General features: G+C 33.0%; 1 pseudogene; it reads left to right on the forward strand.

Annotated features, from left to right (window-relative positions):
* Positions 1-1,425: 1,425 nt before the first annotated feature.
* Positions 1,426-25,420, forward strand: part of LOC111370139 — a 34,346-nt pseudogene continuing 10,351 nt past the window's right edge.

Genomic DNA, 25,420 nt, shown 5'->3' on the forward strand with positions numbered 1-25,420 from the left:
TATGAAATTATTGTTTAAGATTGTATTTTTTTGAAAGAATGCGGCTCAACAGAGCCTATATACATACATGAATGTACTTTCTCAATAACTTTATTAGGTTGTTGAAAATTGAGGAATGTTGGACCAAAAACACATGAATAGTACAAGAACAAGGTGTTCTTATTGTCTATAGTGGACGTTATTGACTTAGTTCTTGAATTTTTACCCAGTTGGGTCTCTTCGTCAACAATTCTTTTGTTCTTTATTACTTTCATATTACAAATTATAACAGTTCAACATAGGATAAATTGACTTAATTGACTAAACATTTAACACAATTAATAAATGACTCGTTGTAGTTAATTGCTAATTTTATTTCCGCAGTTTTAATTGATAAGGTACTGAATATTCAATTTTCTATAGTCAAGTCACTACGTCCAAGTTTGTAAACTTGGCAAACAGGAACACTGACGTGACTGTTGATGATTCGTGTCAACATGAGAATTATCGATAGCATGTCAATGTCTATATTGTTTATCATTTTACAATCGAACAGAGTTGGTTGAAGTGATATCATTGTAAATAAAGTAAAAATTGATAACTTAATTGTGACATAATGAAGTTCAGTTGCATACTTGAACTTGATCATATATGCTCTGTTGTACTACCATAATAAGATTAAAAAACCAATGCTTTCTTGCTCGTGTGAAACATGCATTAGCATTATGTCCTACAAGTGATCTCCTCCAGGCTACGGTTTGCTAAATTCTACCAGTAACCACGAAATATTGATTAGTCTATTTTGAAGTCACAAGGGGGTATTAGCAGTATTTGCAAATCATAAGGGCTTATTTGCAATTTTGCTTGTTTTTACCTACTTTGGAAAGTGTAAAGCCATATCTATCTATTTTGATTTTTCTAATTCTACAACATATGCCCTAGCTAATGTAACATGTGGCTGCTTTTTATTTTTTTTATTATTTTTTTCTTTATTATTTTCATTATTTTGATTAGAGAACCCAACTCAGATTTTTGAGAGGAAGAGCTAAGAAGTTCTTGCATCTTCTTGTGACACTTCTTGTTCATTTTCACTGATGTGTCCTTTTTTAATGACAAATAGTTAGATTATTCTTTAGGATTCAATAATGAGATTTCTTGGGGATATGCTTCCTGTAGGCTAAATTTCTCAACTCTGTCATTTAGAACCATAGAGGTTGAACTTTTACTTGGTCATAAACTTGAAGAAGAGTGAATTCCCTTGTCTAGACAGGAAATGTCAAGTATCTTATATTCCTTCCAATTAAAATGAGCAAGACACACTGAGTTAGTTGGTGGATTATCATTTTCGTGTTAAATGGAACATGAAAAAACTCATCATCAGACATTTTGTGCTCTTTGCCAACATAATTTCTCATCTTACACTTTTCACGTTCATGCAGAAGAAATATGCCCAAGGTGAAGACAAACAGGGTGAATTACCTGGAGGATTGAGAGTTGATTGACCCTATGCTTCGTGAAATACAAGCAAAGATGAGAGAAAGTTGCCTCTCATGGGGTGGCTGAGTTGGTGAAGTAGGTGAGCACGGAAACTTTTGGTCACGAGTTCGATTCCCCCTACCAACACTTTTTCGATCGAGCCTGACGCACCGAACTTGCCTAGTACTTTTTACTTGGCCGGCGTAATTTGCAGGCTATTCCGTCAGCCCGAGGGTTTACCAGTGCGCACCTGAAGAGTAGCGACTGCGGGTTCCCCCGTCATAAAAAAAAAAAAAAGAGATGACAGAGTTTCTATTATTTCTATGATGTCATTTTTTAACTTATTTCCAAATTGGTTCTATTGGTAACAGAATTTGTGTATGGCGATCTTTCATTTTTGTTTTTGTTTTTTGCAGCTGAAAATGATCCTGACGATGGCAAAAGAAAGTGTGAAGGCCTGCGGCCTATTTTTAAAATAGTCCATCAGAAAAGTCGCTACGTTTTTACCTTTATCACAAGGAAGGAAATTTCAAAGGAATTATATGAATTTTGCTTGGAGCAAGGCTTTGCAGATCGTAATTTAATTGCAAAGTGGAAAAAGGTTTGTTAGTCACGTCAAAATTTTTTGCTCGTGTCATAGGAATTATGAAATCTTGCCAGAGTTTTATCTTTCTTTGTATTGTGTACAACGTCTGCAAAGACGACCCTGAGGGTGCGTAAGTTGAGCAAACATACAAAGCCTCAAAATTGTAGGGCACCAATTTTTTTTTTTTTTTTAGAGTTGTATATTTATTTATAATTAAATATTTAAAAAATATATTCATTTTAAAAAATAAAATTTTGTTATAAAATGAGAGGAAAAGAGAATAGAGAAAACTCAAAGAGAATAGAGAAAACTCAATAAACTTTTTGTATGTATTATTGAAAATCAAAGCCTATATTTATAAGTAAGAATCAGGGATACAATGGTAATAATTTCTAGAGCTACAGGGGTACAAATGTTATTCACCAATAAACTTTAATGGACTTTCCATTTACAACACTCCCCCTTGAATGACATATTACAAAATATATGCCTCGTTAAAATTTTGTTTGATAAAAACTCAATGGGAAAAAAAATCAAACGAAAGAAAAAGATTACAGTTATTTTAGAGTATTAAAATTAAATGCTGCCTCATTAAAAGCTTACTAGGAAAACTCAATGGACAAAACCTAAACGAAGGAAAAAGAGTACAACTACTCCCCCTGATGTTGATCACTGATATTTTTTGAGTCAACGCATTCCAATCTCATGAACTAATTTCTTGAATGTAGATGTTGGCAGCGCTTTTGTGAATAGATCAGCCACATTGTCACTTGAGCGAATTTGTTGAATATCAATGTCACCATTCTTCTGAAGTTCATGTGTATGAAAGAAATTTGGAGAAATATGCTTCGTCCTGTCGCCTTTGATATAGCCTCCATTGAGTTGTGCGATACAAGCTGCATTATCTTCAAACAAAATTGTTGGACTATTTTTTGTTGAAGTCAATCCACATTATGATTGGATATGATGGGTCATATTCCTCAACCATACACATTCTCGCCCTACTTCATGGATTGCAATAATCTCAGAATGATTTGAGGATGTTGCTGTCAAGGGTTGCTTCATAGATCTTCATGATATAGCTATTCCTCCAAGTGTAAACACATATCCTGTTTGTGATTTAACTTTATGTGGATAAGAGAGATAACCTGCATCTGCATATCCCACTAAAGCAGATCCTGACTTTTGAGAATAAAACAGTCCCATATCAATAATACCTTTTAGGTAACGAAAAATATGTTTAACACCATTCCAATGCCTTTGAGTTGGTGTAGAGCTATATCTTGCAAGGAGATTTACAGAAAAAGCTATGTCAGGTCGAGTGCAATTTGCAAGATAAGTTAATGCTCCAATTGCACTAAGGTATGGTACTTCAGGACCAAGAATCTTTTCTCCATCTTCAAGTGGACGAAATGGATTTTTTTCACATCAAGTGGTCGAACAACCATAGGTGATGGCAATGGATGTGCATTATTCATATAAAAGAGTTTTAAGACTTTTTCTGTATAAGTAGATTGATGAACAAATAATCCCTCTGGAAAATGTTCAATTTGTAATCCAAGACAAAATTTGATTTTCCCCAAATCTTTCATCTCAAATTCATTTCTCAAATAATCTGCAATTTTGTTGAGCTCTTCAGGAGTTCCAATTAAATTTAAATCATCAACATAAACTGCCACAATTGCAAATCCAATATTTGTTTTCTTTATGAAAACACATGGGCAGATATCATCATTTTTATAACACTCTTTCAAAAAATATTCGCTAAGGTGATTATACTACTTGCGTCCGGATTGTTTCAATCCATATAATGATTTTTCCAATTTAATTGAGAACATAGTTCTCGGACATGTATCATTTATTCCTGGCACCTTAAATCCTTCAAGGACTTTCATATATATGTTACTGTCAAGTGATCCATATAGGTAGGCAGTTACTACATCCATAAGGCGCGTATCGAGCTCTTGTGACACGGTCAAACTAATTAAGAACCTAAAAGTGATGGTATCAATTACCAGAGAATATGTTTCCTCATAATCAATTCCCGGTCTTTGGGAGAAACCTTGAGCCACTAGTCGGGTTTTGTATCGTGTAATTTCATTATTCTCATTTTTCTTTCGTACAAAAATCCATTTGAATCCAACAGGGATTACATTTTCAGGTGTTCGAACTACTAGTCCAAACACTTTTCGTTTCTCCAAAGAATTCAATTCTGCCTGTATAGCTTCTTTCCATTTTGGCCAATCATTTTTATTTCGACAGTCATTAACAAACTGTGGTTCAGGATCCTCATTTTGCATAGTATCAAGAGCTATGTTAAAGGTGAAAATATTTTCTATAACAATATTATTTCGTTCCCATAATTTATGAGATATCATATAATTTATTGAGATCTAATTATTTTCGGACACCTCTAGTTCTTCAGGAACCGTACATTCAATATTTGATTGATCAATCTTTTCTAATGTGATTTCTTCTGAAGTTTTTCGTTGTTTTTTCTCCTGTGCTCTTCTTTTTCGAGGTACAGAGTCTTTTGAACCAACTGGTTGACCACGTTTCTGGCGTATTTGAGATTCATTTGCCACAACAGATTATCCTGCAGGGACATTAATTTTTGCTGGAATATTTTCTGCTGGAATATATGACTTTGTCATTTTTCTCGTGTCAACAAATACATCAGGTAGTTGAATTGCAACTCTTTGCAAATGAATGATTTTTTTCAACCTCTTGTTCACATTGATTACTGCGGGGATCAAAGTGAGATAAAGTTGTCTCATTCCAAGAAATTCTATCTTGTTTTTCAGGATGTAGTTTTTCTCCTCCCAAAGTTGGGAAAGTTATTTCATCAAAATGACAATCTGCAAAAAGTGCAGTAAATAAGTCACCCGTTAAAGGTTCAAGATATCTAATAATAGATAGTGAATCAAAACCCACATAAATCCCAAGTCTTCGTAGGGGACCCATTTTAGTACATTGTGGGGGTGAAATAGGAATTTGAACGGCACAACCAAAAACCCGTAGGTGAGAAATATCAGGTTCATGACCAAATGCAAGTTGCAAAGGTGAATATGGATGATAGACAGTTGGTCTTATACGAAGCAATGATGCAGCATGTAATATGGCATGACCCCAAACAGAAGTTGGGAGTTTTGTTTTCATAAGTAATGGTCTAGCAATAAGTTGTAGACGTTTAATAAACGATTCCGCTAAACCATTTTGTGTATGAATATGTGCAACTGAATGTTCAATTTCAATCCCAATTGACATACAATAATCATCAAATGCTTGTGATCTAAATTCACCAGCATTGTCAAGACGAATAGTCTTGATTGAGTAATTGGGGAATTGTGCTCGCAATTTTATGATTTGAGCAAGTAGTCTAGCAAATGCTTCCTAGTTGAAAGTAGGCAAACATGTGACCATCTTGTAGAAGATTCAATTAATACCATAAAGTAACGAAATGGTCCACATGGTGGGTGTATTGGCCCACATATATTTCCATGTATTCTTTTCAAGAAAGTTGGAGATTCTATATTGACCTTTGTAATTGAAGGTCTAATGACTAACTTGCCTTGCGAACAAGCTACACATGGATAATCATTAGATAAAAGAATCTTCTAGTTCTTTAAAGGATGTCCATGTGAGTTGTTTATTATTCGACGCATCATTATGGCTCCTAGATATCCAAGTCGATCATGCCAAAGTATAAAACTTTTTGAATCAACGAACTTCTGGTTCGTAACATTATTTGATTCGACCATTTTTATAAATATAAAATACATGCCAGACGGGAGTGCATGAAATTTTTCTTTTATCTGTTTCTTGCCAGATACAAAAGAAGTGATGCAAAGATATTCAACATTATTTTCTTACATCGTCTCAATGTGATATTCATTGCAGCGAATATCTTTAAAATTAAGCAAATTTCTTCTAGATTTGCTAGAATAAAGTGTATCGTCAATATATAATTTTGTATTATTTGGTAAAATAATACAAGCTCTTCCGAAGCCTTCAACGATATTCGACGCACCCGATATTGTGTTAACATTATTTTCAGCTAATATTAAATTTAAAAAGTATTTTTTATCTTGAAAAATAGTATGTGTAGTTGCACTATCAATTAAGCAGCTGTCTTGACTATCCATTATGAATCTATAACTATAACAAAATAAACAAAATTAAAAAAAAAACTTGAATTTAGATTTAAAGAAGTAAACATTATTTAATATCATGAAATAAACGGTGCATAATAGAGTTTTATTTTTATTTTTTTTATTTTTGTGCGGAAAAGTAAAAACATATTTGAGACTGAATTTTTTAAAACGAAAGAAATACTAGTAAATTAATCTATATCTTCTATCACACCACCCCCAACCAGATGGTCAATATTTCCATTTGGATCAGTAAAGAAATCGGAGACATCCAAATGAGTAACATCAATTGGACCATCATAATCAGCAAAATTAGTCTCCAATTTTTCTTTTCCCTTAATTGATCTCTGGTAAAGATCCACAAGATGTTTTGAGGTACGACACATACGTGCCCAATGCCCTTTCATTCCACATCTGAAGTAACTTTCTTCATACTCCTTTTTAGATTTGCCACTTTCTTTTGCTTTGTGCCTTTCGAATTTATTGCTTTGTTGTTGATAACTTTATTGATTATTTCTTCCATGATTTATTCCACGTACACGTCCGTGTCCGTGTCCACGTCTGCGTCTACGTCATTGTCTTGATATTGTATTTGCTTCAGACAATGTAATACCATTTGCTTCAGGCAATGATATAGAACTAGTTGGACGTAATCCATGATTTTTCATCAACAATTCATTATTTTGTTCAACAACTAGTAGGCAAGATATAAGTTCTGAGCGCTTTTTGAAGCCACGCTCACGATATTGTTGCTGCAGGAGCACATTTGAGGCATGAAAGGTGGAGAAAATTTTTTCCAACATATCTTCATCGGTGATTTTTTCTCAACACAAAGTCAACTTTGAACATATTTTGAACAATTCAGAATTGTACTCACTAACCGTTTTAAAGTCTTGCAAACGAAGGTGCATCCACTCATAACGGGCTTTGGGGAGGACTATAGTCCTCTGATGATCAAATCTTTGAGTTAACTTTTTTCAAAGAACTTGTGGATCTTTCTCAGTGAGATATTCAATTTTTAATCTATCGTGAAGATGGCGATGGAGGAAAATGAGTGCTTTTGCACGATCTTGCAGGGATTCATTGTTTCCTTCTTTTATTGTCTCTCTCAGACCCTTTGAGACAAGATGGATATCAGCATCCAGTATCCATGACAGATAATTTTTACCAGATATGTCAAGTGTAGCAAACTTAAGTTTCGTAATGTTTTCCATTTGTTTAACTACACAATAAAAATACAATTAGTTTCGAAGAATATGATTAATCATCATATGTTAATCAAATAGTCAATATCAATATGACTTTAAGTTACGTGTTTTCATCTAGGGATAAACACTAATTTGAAATAATATGTTCTTCGATACATATGCTACTTCTGGAACACATTATATTTTGCTATTATTTCTTCAAGTGCAATATGTCAATATTCTTCTGGAATATTGAAGGTTATAATTTATGCTCTTCAGGAGCAAATAATATTCTTATAATGTTGTGCTACTTCTGGAGCAACAACGAATAGATTTATAATTAATATTCTTCTGAAATATTAATTATAATGTTGTGCTACTTCAGGAGCAACAGCAATTAAAAATAAATTTAATGTAATGTTTCATAACTAAACATAAAAAAAATGATAATACATCCAATTGCTCACCATTAATCAATATACAAACACATGTAAAATATTATTTTGAATTAATAACGTGAGTCGAGTGAAACATAAAAAAAAATTGATGATATGTAGAAACCTATTCACATATTATGGCACGAAATTCTAATTATGTGCAATTAAAAGAATTGAATTAGTATTAACCAATTAGGGCATGAAATTTGCAGAAACCAATGGATTAGAGAGAAAAGATGAGTTGGGTACAATTATTTGTTAATTGTATATATATATATATATATATCGAATAAGCCAAAATAGAGATATGGAATTGAAGCTTGCTTACGAAGAACATTGACCAATTAAACCAAAAAAAACTATAAGCATGTGTAGAACGTAAATGGCTAATCTAAATATAAGGAGGGTATATAAACATGAATTAATGTATATCAATTGATTTAACATAAATATATCTCTATAAAAACGCACGTTGATTGATGTAAAAGAAAAAAAATATTAATTAATTCAAAGAGAGGTATAAAGAAAACATAATGATCGAGAAAGATGAGATCACGTATTGCAGATTCAACATATGTATATGTAAAATTCACGTATTATCAAATTAATTTTGATATACGTGATAGATGATTATGAAAAAAAAAATTACTACCTTCTAAAAGTTTCGTGCTGATAACGTGTTATAAAATGAGAGGAAAAGAGAATAGAGAAAACTCAAAAAGAATAGAGAAAACTCAATAAACTTTTTGTATGTATTATTGAAAACCAAAACCCTATATTTATACGTAAGAATCAGGGATACAGTGGTAATAATTTCTAGAGTTACATGGGTACAAATGTCATTCACCAATAAACTTTAATGGACTTTCCATTTACAACAAATTTTTATTATTATGCATAAGATATTAAAATTAAGAATAATGTAACTAACTAATTACAATTTCCTTGAATATAATATTATTAAATAGTTTTCCTACCTTAAATAATGTCATTAATGTGAGAGAAAAGGGAAAAGAGAGATTTGGCCGACGAGAACTGAGAGAAGAAAGAAAAATTGAGCGGTTCCTTTTCCAATCGTCTTTTTGGAGAAGAGCAATAAATTCCAAGGAAACGTACCTTCAGAAATTGGAAATTGTAGAAGTTCAAGGTTATGCATTAAAATTTCAGAATATATGTACTCTTCAGAAATCATTTTTTTCTTCAATCATCTTTGGTTTGGCTCCAAAAAATTCTCTCTTTTCCTTAAGTGACAATTGACGATTGAGGAAGCACGACACAATTTTCCTCCGGAGAAGTTGAACACTTAAAAGTGAGTTTTTGTTTCCTCAACATATTTTTTCTTCAATAATTTCTCAGAATATTCAAGAAAACATATATTCCTTTTTAATATTTTTTTCAATGTTCTAAAGATGGGTTCACCATTCATAATTTCTAATTACTAATTTAATAAGTGAAATCAATTAACTGTGAAGAGATTTACTGTTAAAAGTGAAATCAATTAACTATGAAGTGAAATCTACTAATGAAATTGATTCATTGATTTTTTACTGCCCTTTTGACTCTCTTTTGATTTGATTGGTGATACATAGGTTTTTGAATAATCAAGATTGCTTTAATTGCTTATAAAGATTTTGCTGATTTAATCTTTAATCAGGTGTTATCTTCAAATTTTATTTTTTTAAATCTCTTTTAAACATTATATGCTTTTATAGTTTTTATTGTTGTTGTCAAATCAAAGTTTAAAATGTATCCTAGAAAACGACAACCAGGATTTGGAAAACGAGCCAAAAAGAGAAAAATTGAAGAGTTGACGGAATCTCAAAAAGGTGTTATTGACAGATTTATTGTTAAAGAAACTAAAAATATGGACCAAATACTTGAAGCTGATAAAAATGAAAATGATAAAAATGAAGATGTTGAGGAATTGAGATAAAATGAACATGATATGCTTGACAATGTTGATTATAAAAATGAAAATATTGAGGAATTGAGACAAAATGAAAATGATGTGCTTGACAATGTTGATGATGACAAAAATGATAATGTTGATGATGAATTTCCTAAGGAAAACAATGCTAGTGAAGATGTAGATGATAAATTTGTTAAAGAAAATGATACTAATGAAGATGTAGATGGTTTAATTCATAATATGTCCATTCCCTTCAACATCTGTGATCCAAGAATTTGGGATAATCTTGATATAAATTATAGAGATATGCTAGTGATAAATGCTCCTACAAGAGACCTGTTATTAGAAAAGGACCCAAGAGATAATTTGTCTATATGTTTCTCTTCAAGCCATTGCACTCGTTATTTATCAAATGGTGAGAACGTGATAGGCCATGGTTGGTGTATTCAGATGATCTTGATTGAGTTTTTTGTTTTTGTTGTACGTTATTTAAAAGAGGTTTACAAAAAAGTCGGTTAATAAATAAAGGATTTAATGACTGGGTACATCTCAGCATCAGGCTTAAAGTACATGAAATGAGTAGTGTGCATATCAACAACATGGCTACTTAGATTGATTTACGTGCTAGATTGAACAAAGACGAAACAATTGATGTAGAAATTCAAAAAGAAATTAGAAAAGAGAAACAACATTGGAAGGAAGTAATACAAAGAATAATTTATGTCGTGCAATACCTAGCTAAAAATAGTTTGGCTTTTCGTGGAACTAATGAGAGACCTCTTGAGGATAGTAACGAGAATTTCTTAGGACTAATTGAAATGATTGCAAAGTGGGATCCTATCATGAAGGACGACATATTGAAAGTAATGAAATTCAATATCATTATCTTTCACATAAAATTAAAAATGAGTTGATAGCTTCTTTGGCTTCTAAAATCAAAAGCACAATTATTTAAGAAAATCAAAAAAGCAAAATACTTTTTTGTGATACTTGATTGTACTTCGGATGCAAGTCACCAAGAACAAATGTCCTTCATCTTAAGATGTGTAGACTTGTCTAGTAATCCAATTAAAATACATGAATATTTTGTTGATTTTTTAAAAGTGGACAATACAACAGGTCAAGGACTTTTTGAAGAATTACAAACTACTCTAATAACTCTTAATCTTGACATTAATGATGTAAGAGGACAAAGATATGATAATGGATCTAACATGAAATGTAAGCACCAAGGTGTTAAAAAAAAAAAAAAAACCTACTAGACATAAATCCTAGAGCATTTTATACACCATGTGGATGTCATAGTCTGAATTTAGTATTGTGTGATATGGCAAACTCTTGTGTTAAAGCAAAAAATTATTTTGGTGCTGAACTAGTTATTTATAATCTGTTCTCTAATTTTACAAACAGATGGAAAATATTGAAAGACAATGTTAAAACTAATGTCAAGCCACTGTCAGCTACACGATGGGAAAGTCGTGTTGAAGCTATTAAAGCAATTAGATTCCAAGCTCTTGAATTAAGAGAAGCTTTACTTTAAGTCACTGAAATTGAAAATAACAATGATGTAAGGTGTCGGGCTAAAGCTTTGGCAACCCTTTATGTCGGAAATTTTAGGTTTGTAGTAGCTATGATCATATGGTATGAAATATTGTATGCTGTTAGCTTGATTAGTATACGCTCGCAATCTAATGATATGCTTAATGACGTTGCTATTGAGGAAATGAAAGGGTTGATTGCCTTTTTTTTTTTTAAAAAGATATAGGGAAATGGATTAAATGACGTGATAAATATTGCTAAAGAAATTGCCGTTGAAATGAAAATTAATCTTTTATTTCAAGTGAAACGTATAATTCGTAGGAAGAAACATTTAGATGAAAATGCTACCGTAGACTATAAACAATCACCTGAAGATTCTTTCAGAACCAATTATTTCTTTTATATAGTAGATCAAGCAATTGGATCAGTTGAACAAAGATTTGATCATTTCAATTCATATGAAAAAAATTTAGATTTCTATTTTTTTTTGACTAGTTAAACTCATTGAACATACTAATCAAGTCTCAGGTACTTGTTTTTCTATTGCACTTAACCCATGGCTAAATTCTCCTAAGCACTGGGTTATGGATTCTGGGGCAACTAGCCATATATGCTTCAGTAAGTTTGCCTTTTACTCTATGAAATTGATTAAGAATGCGTATGTTACCTTACCAAATCAGAAGAGGATACCTGTGAATTTTGTTGGGACTGTGAAGTTTAGCAATAATCTGATGCTTGAAGATGTACTATATGTGCCAGATTTTAAATTCAATCTGATGTCAATATGTTCATTGACCAAGGATTCGAATATTGCTGTCAGATTTTTTGCTAAGGAGCGTGATATTTAGGATACAGACAACCAGAAGATGATTGGCAAGGGTAGGAGAAGTGCAGGTCTTTACATCATTAGTGCAGTAGCATTGGATTTAGTTCCAATTCACAGTAGAAATCTTTTGATTGATAAAGTTTGTGTTTCTGTTTCCTTAGTTGTAAATAAAGTGAATGCCAATACTTGGCATCATATATTAGGACATTCGTCTTTTCAAAAATTAGCGCTGTTGAAAGACTCTTTGCATTTAAAATTTGATCAAAGGATCATAATTCAATCCCTTGTAACGTTTGTCCATTAGCAAAGCAAAGAAGGCTATCATTTGTCTCCAACAACCATTTTTCTGCAAATACCTTTGATTTAGTACACTGTGATACATGAGGACCATATCATGTTGCATCACATTTTGGACATAGGTACTTCCTTACTTTGGTAGATGACAGTACTCATTTCACGAGGGTATATCTCATGAGACACAAGTCAGAAGTCAGTAGCATCATTCCCAGATTCTTTAAAATGATTGAAACTCAATTTCACAAAGGGATAAAGAAGTTCAGATCAGACAATGCACCAGAGTTAAAGTTTGTTGATTTCTTCCACTCCAAGGGAGTTATTCACCAGTTTTCATATCGAAAGACCTGAACAAAATCCTGTGGTTGAGAGAAAACACTAACATTTGCTTATGTGGCCAGATCACTTCATTTTCAAGCAAAAGTTCCCATTAAATTCTGGACTGAATGTCTCTTAACTGCAACATTCATTATCAATAGAACTCCTTCATCTGTTTTACAAAATCAATGCCCATATAACCTACTGTATGATGCTCCTGTCAACTATCATCACTTCAAAGTGTTTGGTAGTTTATGCTTTGCCTCTACATTATCCTCCAATTGAACAGAATTTCAATCGAGAGCCACTGCATGTGTATTTGTAGGATATCCTCCTGGAATTAAAGGATACAAGTTGTATGATATTCAGTCCAAAACCTTTTTCATATCCAAGGATGTTATATTCCACAAGCACATATTCCCATTTCAATCCATCCCTCATTCTTCTGATATGATTGATCCATTTCCTGAACTTGAGATACCCATCTCCACCTATAACATCCCTTCTTCCTCTCATTCACATGTACATTCAATCAATTCACAAGCAGTCACACTTGCTTTGGTTCACAATATTCCCAATAACACAAATGACTTGCAGCCTACTTCTTCTCACATTGCTCATCAACCTTACACATCCAATGTTTCCAGAAGGTCATTTTGCTTCACTAAACCTCCTTCCTATCTAAGAGACTTTCACTGTAATCTCTTGATTAATGGCCAACAAACATTTGACTACTTTCCATATTTCATATCCAAATACATCTCATATAAGGCCTTTTCCCTTTCTCATCGTCATTTTCTCCTCAATATTTCTTCCAATTTTGAACCCGAACACTATCAGCAAGCTATCAAATTCTCCCATTGGAAGGATGCTATGTCAGCTGAATTGGATGCCATGGAAATGAACAAAACCTGGTCTGTGATACCATTACCTATTGGGAAGCACACAATTGGTTGCAGATGGATTTATAAGATCAAATACAAAGTAGATGGCAGCATAGATAGATACAAGACGTGTTTGATAGCTAAAGGCTATACTCAGCAAGAGGGACAAGACTTTATTGAAACTTCCTCACCCGTTGCAAAGCTGGTCACAGTTAAAGTTTTCTTAGTTCTAGCTGCAATTAATAAATGGCACATTATTCAGCTTGATGTAAATAATGCTTTTCTCAATGGTGATTTATTTGAAGAGACATACATGGACCTACCATTAGGTTACAGAGAATATGCAGGACTTGATCTTCATCGGGGAACATCTCGTTTGTAAACTCCACAAAATCAATCTACGGACTAAAGCAAGCTTCACGACAGTTGTTCTCAAAATTTTCAAGTGCCCTTATTGCTCATGGATTCACTCAATCCAAATCAAACTATTCATTATTCACTAAGGGTAATGGTAATGCCTTCATTGCTCTTTTAGTCTATGTTGATGATATCCTCATCACTAGTTCCAATCAGCTTGAAATCAATCAACTCAAAGGGTTCCCGCACAATCATTTTAAATTGAAAGACCTTGGCAACTTAAAATATTTTCTTGGGTTGGAGATAGCACAGCCTAGAAGGGTATTTTCTTATCACAAAGATAGTATACGTTGCAATTTCTTGAGGATACTGGCTTTCTAGCATGTAAACCAGCTGCATTACCCATGGATCCCAAGCTTAAACTCAGTTCTTATGAAGATGATCTCATAGCTGATGCTTCCATGTATAGGAGACTCATTGGTCGACTTCTTTATCTCACTATATCCAGGTCAGATATTACATTTGCTGTGCACAAATTGAGTCAATTTGTGTCTCAACCTAGACAGCCACATTTGGATGTTGCCCACCATCTTTTATATATTAAAGCTAGCCCAGGTCAAGGGATTCTATTTTCCGCACAATCTTCCTTACAGTTACGTGCATTTGTAGATGCAGACTGGGGGTCATGCCTCGACACAAGAAAGTCAGTCACAGGCTTTTGCGTGTTCCTTGGGGATTCTGTAATTTCTTGGAAAGCCAAGAAACAAACCACCGTTTCTAGATCCTCAACTAAAGCGGAGTACCGAGCGTTAGCTTCTACTGCTAGCGAAGTTACTTGGCTTACTCAATTACTCAGCGATTTTCAAATTTCTACCAAAGATCCCACTATTATATTTTGTGATAATCAAGCGGCAGTTCACATACCTTCTAATCCTATAGTCCATGAACGTACTAAACACATCGAGATAGATTGTCATTTTGTACGAGATAAGGTGGCTGATGGTTCTATCAAACTTTTACCTGTTCGTTCCAACCACCAGTTAGCTGACATTTTCACAAAAGCCTTGCCAGCTCCTTTACTTTTTCCTCTTTTGTCCAAAATGGCTGTGATCAATCCACACATTCCATCTTGAGGGGGGAGTAATAGAATTTAGCAAGGCAGCAAGGAATACAGCTGGAGCTAACGACTAAAAGTTATTGGAAGCTAGAATAGTTTGTTTACCCACGTCATTTTCATTCACAAATTTGTTACAGTTAGTTAAGAGTTTGTTTTAGTTTGTTCAATTTCGTCTTCATACGAGAAGTGTGAATAATACAATTGATTTCATTCCTCTTCCTTTCTTCAATATCTACCAATGGAGGCGAGAAATGAATAAATTCGCCACCCATTGCAGCCTATTGAGCACAACCACTTTTGCTGCAGTTCACTAACTTCTCTAAATAATACAGCTCAAGAACCATTCACCCAGAATACCAAATTTTCCTTCTAGTTTTTCTCTGAAACGAAAGAAAAACTCGTTGAAATATGAATCTGATAGAGGAACTGAAGAAAATTTCGAGAGGGATTTTGATTGAAGGAACGAATAATGTACGAGGATTGCAGAAAAAACCACGCAGCCAGTATAGGGAAATACGTAGTCGATGGGTGCTGTAAATTCATGCCGGCCGGAGAAGAAGGAAGCCATGGAGCTCTCAAGTGTGCTGCATGCAATTGTCACAGGAATTTCCACAGAAAGGTGGTGCATCAATTTCTAACGTATGGTGATTGCTCCTCCAAATCCTCAATTCCAAAGTGATTATCCAGAACTAATTGTAGCGAATAGTTGATCTTCGGAGTTGTAAAGTGATGAATCTCCATTTGTTATATCATGCATGAAAAGAAATTATAGAAAAATTCTGGTAACGGGGTGAACGAAAGAAAGAAGAATGGATTTATTTTATTTGTAGTAATGTTGAGACAGTTACTTGGATAAATTTTATATAAACTGTTAATGAATAATTAATTGTTGTGCTGGTTACTTACCAGTTTTCTTACTCGAAGATTTGATTTGAAATTGTTTGTTCGACTAAAAAGATGATTTTCAAAGCTTGTTGAATTCACAGACGATATACTTTGTTTATTATTTTTAAAACCTTTTATAATTCTGGGTTATTTGTGTCTAAATATTCATAACTAGCAACTCATTTAATGAATGCTCTTTTTTAGATATTGATACCATTGCCCGGTCCCTTTGTCCTCCTCGTCACACTAAAGCGATGTGTACCAAACACACTTTTCGTGTCCCTCTATCCCTTTGGAGGTTAAGAAGTGCTACATTTATAGGGTCACATAGTCCCCGATAATGACAGGAGAACTTGGCCCCCTATCTAGGGGTGGGAGCGGGTCGGTTCGGTTCGGTTAAAGAGAATCGAATCGAACCGAACCAAACTTTTCGGGTATTTAGTAAATGGAACCGTCGGGTCCAAATATAATTATGGAACGGTTCGGGTTCGGTTCGGTTCGGTTCGGTTCGGTTCAGTTGTTCTATACTATAATTAAAATTTTTAATATTTATAACAACATTATATAAATACAACTATTGATACATTCAAAGGTTTTTGAATGTCAGAGACTAGTAAACTAACTTGTTTAAATGATCGCTACGATCAAAATTTCGGTCGGCGGAGGTCACAGTGTCGGTTGACAATTGTATAGGTTTTGGAATATTAGCGAGGCTGGGAGAGTGAGTGCGAGAGTCGAGACAACGTTATGCATTTTAGTGTAAGTGTTTAGGGTTATTTAGTGGATTTGATCTTGTTTGGCTAAGAAATGAAACAATAAAATTAGAAATGAAACAAATTATTGGGCCAAAAATTTGGATTTAAAAATCGTTAATTTGTTAATTTGTTTAGAAAAAATTAAAATTAAAATAATTTGATTTACTAAATATAAAAAAAAAAATTAGAAAGATTCGGTTCTTATTCGGTTCTTCGGTTCTTGGTCTAGAACCGAGAACCGAGCTGTACCCGTCGGTTCTCAATTCAGATACCCGTTCGGATATTTAATTTGACAAAAACCGTCGGGTTCGATTCGGTTCGAAAAATTTGCCCAGCCCTACCCCTATCACGAACAGAGCTTACATGGCCCTGTTCGTTTATAATTTTCCTTGGAGGTTTCGTTTTGAATTTGCATGCCCATGAGTACGTCTGCTAGAATTTTGTTTAATGCTATGACAAATGATTCATTTAGTTGGGCCTATAAAGTGTGACTTTTTAAACTAGTAGACTTGATCTCCTGATCAAACCCGTTTAAACTATATAACATTATACTATAATTGCATTTTAAATACAAATTCTGATCTTTTATTAGTAAAGTGTGATGTATAATATCAAAAAAATATTAAAAACAATGAAATTCTAATCTTTATACTATACTGTTGAGTATTATATTCATTTTTCTTTTTTTAAAACTCAACACATCTTGAATTTAAAGCTTGTATGGGAAGTATTAATAAACCATGTAATTATAATTAGATAAACGAGAGGTAAATAAGTAGGTAGCACTTATGAGTTCTACAGAATATATGGATAAAAAGTAATTTGACTATTTATAAAACAATAGCCAAACATGGATAACATTAAAAATAACTTGTCATTTACATTTTAAGTCAAATATTAATTTTTAATATATTTCATAAGACACATTTATTACCCATTTATCCACAATTCATTCCTCACTACAAGAAATCTATCATTTTCTTACAAAATTTCCATTGACAAATTGAGATTTGTTGGCGGAGCTCATTTTTCTCCACAAATACGACGTTTTCGTAAGGTTATGATTTACTTCAAAATTTTCAATAATGGGAAGATTTGTGCCACAAAAATTCGCATTTTTCCCAACAAAAATTTTGATGGGTAAGATATATCTTTTGTCAATAAAGCTTTTGGCTTGTTTATAGGCCAATAATAACCGGAAAAAAAATTTTAATACTTAAAAAATGTATATTTGAAGTGAAAAGATAAATAAAAAGATAAAAGTTAATTATTTTTTAACAAAATCCAAAAAAAAAAAAAAAAAAAAAAAAAAAAAAAAAAAACACCCTCATCTTTAAAAAACTTTTCACCAGAAGTTTCTTCCTTTCTTTTCTCTCTATTTTTTTCCTTCCCAGAGCCCTTTCTTCTCCTCTCCTCCACTTTCTTTTTTCCTTTCTTTGCTTTAAGTTTTATTTTCTTTCTCCTCTTCTTTGCCTAATCGATCTTGTTTACAAATTTCACTCGATGACATCATCATCAATCAGTCATTCAATTAGTCATCTTCGATTTCCACCCAAACCCTTTTCACCCTCCCTTTCTAAGTTTCTTAAAATTTTCCCAAATCACCTATGACCTATTTGAGTCATCGATTGCCTCCGCCACTCCATTTGTTGGGAAATTTGGCAATTTTTGTGTAGATATTTATTTTAATAAACATAATATTAATATATATAATTCAACTATAATAATAACTATAAGAATTCAATAATAACATGAACATAAAATATAACTAGAGAAGAGTTAGAAAGAAAATAAGCCTTGAGAGCCACGTCGAGGACACTGTCCTAAAGTCGTGTTGCCTCTCCTTCGTGCAGGTTCTTTCGACGCTACTCGACTCTAAGATAAAATCTATGTGGCTCATAGCCGATTTTTCTTCTATTGGCACGACCATAGGGAGATAAGTGAACGAATCTTTATCGAGTAACCAAAAGTATGAGAATATAATATAAATTGTATAGAATGTTTTCCTTCCAAGTTATTAGAGTGAATTGCCCAAATAGTCACTCAACTTTGTAAAAAGTTTTCAAGGGGTCACTAAACTTTAAAAATCACCTAAATGGTTACTGAACTTTGCAAAAGGTTTCCACGATGTCACTTTGCAAAGTTCAGCGACCATTTAGATGATTTTTAAAATTCATTGACCCCTTGAAAACCTTTTGTAAAGTTGAATGACCATTTGGACAATTCACTAACTTGTGTTCTAGTTCTTCTTTTCAACAAGATATAACCATCTTTTATAGGTGAAAATCAACCCTTACAATTAAATCATTAAAATAAAAGTTATAATATGAATTATGATGTTTTCATTGTGTTAAAACTAATTATTAAATAAAAAAAGAAAATTAAATGGGTTAGATTTTGAAAGGTTAAAACTGTATTTTAAGTTTAAACAATCTCCCACAAATTTTAAGCTTTCAAAATAATAAAAAATATATAATAGTGGCAACATAATTGTGCAATAGGTTTAAGTGTGTTTTGGACTTGAACCTCACTCAGTGATAACAATTTTCATTTAAGGGAGTCATAATGGACAAAGCCTTGAATTAGATCTATTTAACCAAATTTCAATTGTTTCACATACAGTATCAATTTAGCCTCTAGCTCATAGCGGGTAGTGATTTCAATGGCCTGCGCTATAATCTTGATTCTAATAAGAGTCTCTAGGAAATAGTCCAATCTCATAGCTACGGTCTCATGACAACTCTTACATAGTTGAGTCCTCCAACGGTGTGTGTGACACACACCTCGCGAGAATTGTTACATCGGTACTCATTCAGGGTTAAACCATTCCTAACATTACATTATTATTAGCGTTATCATCATAGAGATGAACACAAATAAAATAGTATTATTACAAGTCACGCAGTGCGGGTTGTTTCTACCACATTGAACCGTCTTCATAAAATCTCCAATCACAAAGGTTAGATTACTCCCAGAGGTGACTCTCTTATGGGCTTAAGTCCATCCCTCTCGATGACTATAATTTATTTCATGTCTCTCTTAGACAATTATTTGATATCATCAATTTGTAAATCTTATTCTCCTCCTGCATATTTGCACATCTGCAAAGTCGTATAAATTTTTTTCCAAAATGTTAATATCGCATATATAATTATAATAAGATAACTTCATGAAATTTCTAATATTGACTTCTAGTAACATGTTTGAGGGGATGCATCTATTGAGCTCTTACATTTCACCTCTGTGTTCCAAAGATATCCATCGTGTGGAGCTTCTTTGAAAATTTTCCATGTCTACAAACACTTCTAAATATTTTCACAAAAAATTATTGTCACAATACATGAGAATAACTTAGATAGATTTAAATAAAAGTATGATATTTCGATATTCATCCAAATTCTCTTCAAGCATTGACCAAAGAAAAGAAAATTCTATTAAATAATTTAATACCCCCACATTTCAAGGATATACAACCTCAATCGTAATATAAGAATGAGTTGATAAAGTTTCAACCATCGGAAACTGCAAAATAAGTCTTCATGACTGTAAACTTATGTAATTACCAATATTTCTAAACTCACCAGACAAGAATTTTATAGATGTGATTTTCAGTCAAAGTAATTATGTCAAAGGAGAAATATGAGACATTTGCTAAGGAAATTTAATGCTCTAGTATAGATTTCAAGACTAACATGCATTGATCAAGTAATCTACTTGTCAATAAACATGCCACCAAACACTTTACTTACTAGAAAACCACCCAAACTGGTCTGGGACTTAGGCATAATATATCATAATGAATCTTAAAATTAAGAATCTTGTCACGTGCATTTTCAATTTCCTACTGAAAAACTATTCTTGCTAGGAGTAATAAATATTTCATAGAACAAATTATGCGTTGAACGTCTTAATCAATAACCATATTGTTATTACAAGTTTTCCATATAATTGATAATCCAAATTCATCATTTACCAGCCATTTATTTTAATATCTTAGAATATGAAGGCTCATGTAAAATAATTAAATGCCAAATAAATTATTATAATTATTAAGATTAAAAGCTTTCAAAACTGAATCAAAATTGGTCATGCTCTATGATATTATTATTATATTTTTTTTAACATGAAAATATGAGTTACGTGTCTAAATTGAATAATAAGAAACCACTATTACTCACTGGAGTTACAGTTTACCTTTTCTAGAATATTAATTAAGCACATTAATAAGGATTAATCTTTTAACCTTTATTAATGTAAGAAAACAAGTCGCTAGTGGATGAAATCAATTGTATTAATAACCATAAGGCAAACGATTTCAATTTATCAAAAAAAAAAAAATCCGTTTCAGAATTTTCCAACGGCTGGAAAAAAATTGTTTAGCAACATAAAATTAGAAATATAAGTTAACTGCAAGCTAAAACTATAAACGATGAATCTGGAAGCTGTACACTATGAAACTACAAATTGCATGAACTAAATAGTAATGTGAAAATAATCTGCAGAAATAAATGGAAACTGATGCGAAAATAATTTGCAGAAATAAATGGAAACTGAAACTGCAAGGATAAATTGAATATGTAAAGAAACTACACGAACTGCAACGAAATAAATCTGCAGAAAGAAAACACAAACTATAGCAGATTTCAAATCGAGGCCTGTGCGTGCACGGTTTCCTTAAAACAGTTTCGCCCCCTCACCGTAGGTGCTGGAGGTTCAGTTCGAGCGACTGTCTCCCAGGATACAACGGTAATAAGCAGAATCTGAGCACCGCGGTTCTACTCCGACGAACTGGACGCGACTAGAAGGGAACAGAAACTACACTGTATGGAAATTGGAATTCGGGAAAATGACACTGAATGGAAAACTGGGAAGAATATTTTCGTGTGCAGAGAGATTTTCGTTCGTGTATTAAACTGTTAGAGTGAGCTCCCTTATATAGACTAAGTCTTGTCCATTGGAGTCACGACATTAACCACTAGAGTTTCAACTTTTCAGTTTTAGTAATAAACATTGTGAGTTTCTGCAGTTTAGAAACTCAAAAGTCATTGGAGAAAGTAAAAAAAAAAAAAAAAAAAATTGGCAAAACGTGGGCTTTCCGATGGGACCATTTTTGCCTTGTTCGGTCCGCCATTCGTGTGCGCAGGTCGCGCTCGCACCCAAGTTCAACGTCCGAAGGTCATTTCGGTTCGTGATTTGCACCCCCGTGCGCGTGTACGTGGAGAAAGTCTCTATGCTACACATGATTACACATCTCCAAAGTATAGCTATATATAAAGTGGTTTAAGTTTTCTTGACTTTCCTATGTGGGATAAATGCATTTTTTCCACAAAATTAACTTCCAATGACCAACTTTGAGCTCCAATTTCTGATTCACCCGAACTTCATTTTTGGCAAATAAATACATGAAATCAATGTTCTCACGTAGGAGAACACATATCAACTTTGATATTCCACATTAGACCAACGGGTCCCATCGAAAATTGTGCCAAAAGTGAGCCGCTCACTCAATTTTTTCCAACAGTTAATTAGTATAATCCAATCAATTCACGTGCATGACAACATTCTAATTTTTGTTATGATATACCATTAAAATTATGAATGATCATGGATAAAAGACATTATTTTCAAATAAAAATCCACAGATCTCATTGTAATAGAGCTTGACTGATATTTGATAGAATTCCGTATCCCAAATTGGTCCGCAAGTCCTTTCAATTTTTTCAGAAGTTGATTAAAACTTTAGCTCATTTAGCTTAGACGAAAAGAGGAAGTTCAGTTCAGTTCAATTTTATTATTATTATTATTTTTTTATTTTTTAAACCCCTGGAGAATGTCCAACAAATTGGATTGCTGGTTTTCAATTTGAACAAGCTACTTTCGGATGAGAGAAAGGTCCTTACACTCTCTCTGGTGCCTACAAAGTTCTCCGGTTTCATTACCAATGACAAAAATTTTATCGTCACATCGCATCACAAGAGAACTAGGTTTGAAAATGCCAAATTTCTGCTTCTTTTCGTCAAAGTTCTCAATTAAAAGGGCCCATTTATTTTAGGCTTGGTAAATTTATTTCTTTCCTCCTCAACGATTCTCAGTACTCTTTCACCTCTATTCAAAGGATTATCCTTCGAAACTACTATACTAGAAGAATCATCAACAATTTGAACTTTCCAATCAGAAGGCTTCTTGCGGTCTAACTTCCTAAACATAGCCGGACCAGTTTTCGTGTCATTACCACCAAGAGGACTTCTTTTCCTGGCTGTGGAAGCAGAAGAGCCATCAATTGATGGTGTTCTGTCAAGCCCCAAACCCTTTTTTATTATTGTTTTAGGTACTAATTATTTTCTCTCTGTAATTCCCTTCTGATTTTTATTTTTATTTTTATTTTTTCCAGTTGAATGCATGAATGGGTTTAGTTTATATACATGTGTGGATAATGACATACTTGAACCATCTTATAGTTCTAAAATTTTATCATACAATCTAAGAGAAAAGTTCATTCACAAAAATCACTCAACATGACTATAGATTGTTGGAAAAACGAATGATTTGTATGGAGATATTTATCATAATAAACATAACATTATTCAATTATAATAATAAGTATAAGAATTTAATAATAACATGAACATAAAATATAACTAGAGAAGAGTTAGAAAGAAAGCAAGTATTGGGAGCAACGTTGAGGACACTGTCCTAAAGTCGTGTTGTCTTTTCTTCGTTCGGGTTCTTTCGGCATTACACGGTTCCAAGATAAAACCTATGTGGCTCCTTCTATGGGCACAACTATAGAGAAATAAGTGAATGAACCTTTATCGAGTTGCCAAAAGTATAAGAATATAGTATGAATTGTATAGAATGTTTTCCTTCTAAGTTATTGTGTTCTAGTTTTCCTTTTCAATGAGATATAACCACCTTTTATAGGTAAAAATCAACCCCACAATTAAATCATTAAAATAGAAGTTATAATATGAATTATGATATTTTAATTGTGTTAAAACTGATTATTAAATAAATAAAAAGAAATTAAATGGGTTAAATATTGAAAGGTTAAAACTTTATTTTATGTTACAACACTATTCTCTCTCCAAATCCAATTAATTTGACAATTTCATAAATGCACCCATGGTCAGTACTCCACGTTTACCTCCAATGTTTGGAAGGTTTCTACATTTAATGATCCAATGAAGGCTTTTGGTGTGTGGAATTGCTATTCTTTTGGAAGGAACAAATAACAGTAATTCTTGTTGAAAATGTACAGATTTTAACTCAAGATTGTGTTAATAAAAACTTTAGTCACTTCATCTGAAAAATAAGCCATCTATAGTTATCATTTATTGAAAATATTTTCTTTAAAACTACAGTTTATTCGGGGGATATAGATTCTCCTTTCTCAATTATTTGAATAGAACCATTTTCAGTCGAATTTTTCAAGATAAAGAACCATAAGCATCTCCTACCATTTAATGCGCACAGGTTCATGCATCCTTTTGTATATGGTAAATATCCACAAATGATGCAGAAGAGTCGGGACAAGGCTACCAGAGGTTAAGATGGTAAAGGATCCTTTGATTTTGTAGGCATAAATCAGTACACTACTTTTAATATGGAACCACATCGAAATAAGACAAAGCCCTTTAGCTACCAGCAGGATTGGAAAGTTGGATTTCCTTGTAAGATACTCTCGTCCTTTTACTTTTGACATTGAAATCAATATTTACATTTACTGAATAATATTAGCTTGTCCCTCACCTTTTCAGATGCTCGTAATATAGTGCTGGTCGGTCCAAGAGTATCTTTGCTCAAACTATATATTTTACAAAACTGAGCCAAACTTTTATAATTTTGCTGATAAAAATGTTGCTATGAATTCGTTATAATCAGGATGCGTATGATTGGCTCTACATTGTACCATGGAGTCTGCACATAGCTATTAACTATGTTAAAGACGGCTTTGGAAGTCCAAAGTCCTCCCATGTTTTTTGTTGAGAATGGTGCATTTTGTATTTGATATTCATTGGAATTTTGTGTTAAGGTGAAAATTTATCAAGAATGCTAAATCTTGTTCATACGATTATTAGGAATGGATGATCCGGGGAATTTAACACTTAAGGCTTTGCATGATACCACAAAGATCAACTACTACAAGAGTATTTAGCAGAATTGATGAAAACAATCAATGAGGGATCCGAGTGATCAGGTACTTCCAATGGACATTGCTTGACAATTTCGAATGGAGACTCTGTTGCTTTTTTCTAATTTTTGGATAGAAAGATGCTATTTTTTTAATTGATTGGTTGATACAAAGATCAGTCCTTTCATAGTGTTTTTGGGGTTGAACTAAGAAAGGAAAAACCCTAGATACATTCTGTTGAAGTCTTGTGTTCTCCTCCGGATTTGATTTGATTTAGTTTTATGTGCATGTTTATTTTAATAGAAAAATTTGAAATACTGGGTGAGTAGAATGGATTCAGTTTTGGTTGCTTGTAGATTCTATTTAAAAATTAATTATTTTCTATCCAAATTTAGGGTTTGAGTTTGGAATAAGGAGGAAAAAATCATCGGATTTATGCTAGCCTATTGCACATCCGATGTTCGAGCAGAAAAAAATAGAAGCACTATTGCCCAGCTCTCACTCGAGCGATACATCGGTCAAAAGCCTGACATTCGAGCAACGGTGTTACTCTTAAAATCCTAGTTCACGTTTTTCAAGAGTTTTATCC

Source organism: Olea europaea, chromosome 21 (assembly GCF_002742605.1).
Source record: "Olea europaea var. sylvestris chromosome 21, O_europaea_v1, whole genome shotgun sequence".
Taxonomy (NCBI): domain Eukaryota; kingdom Viridiplantae; phylum Streptophyta; class Magnoliopsida; order Lamiales; family Oleaceae; genus Olea; species Olea europaea.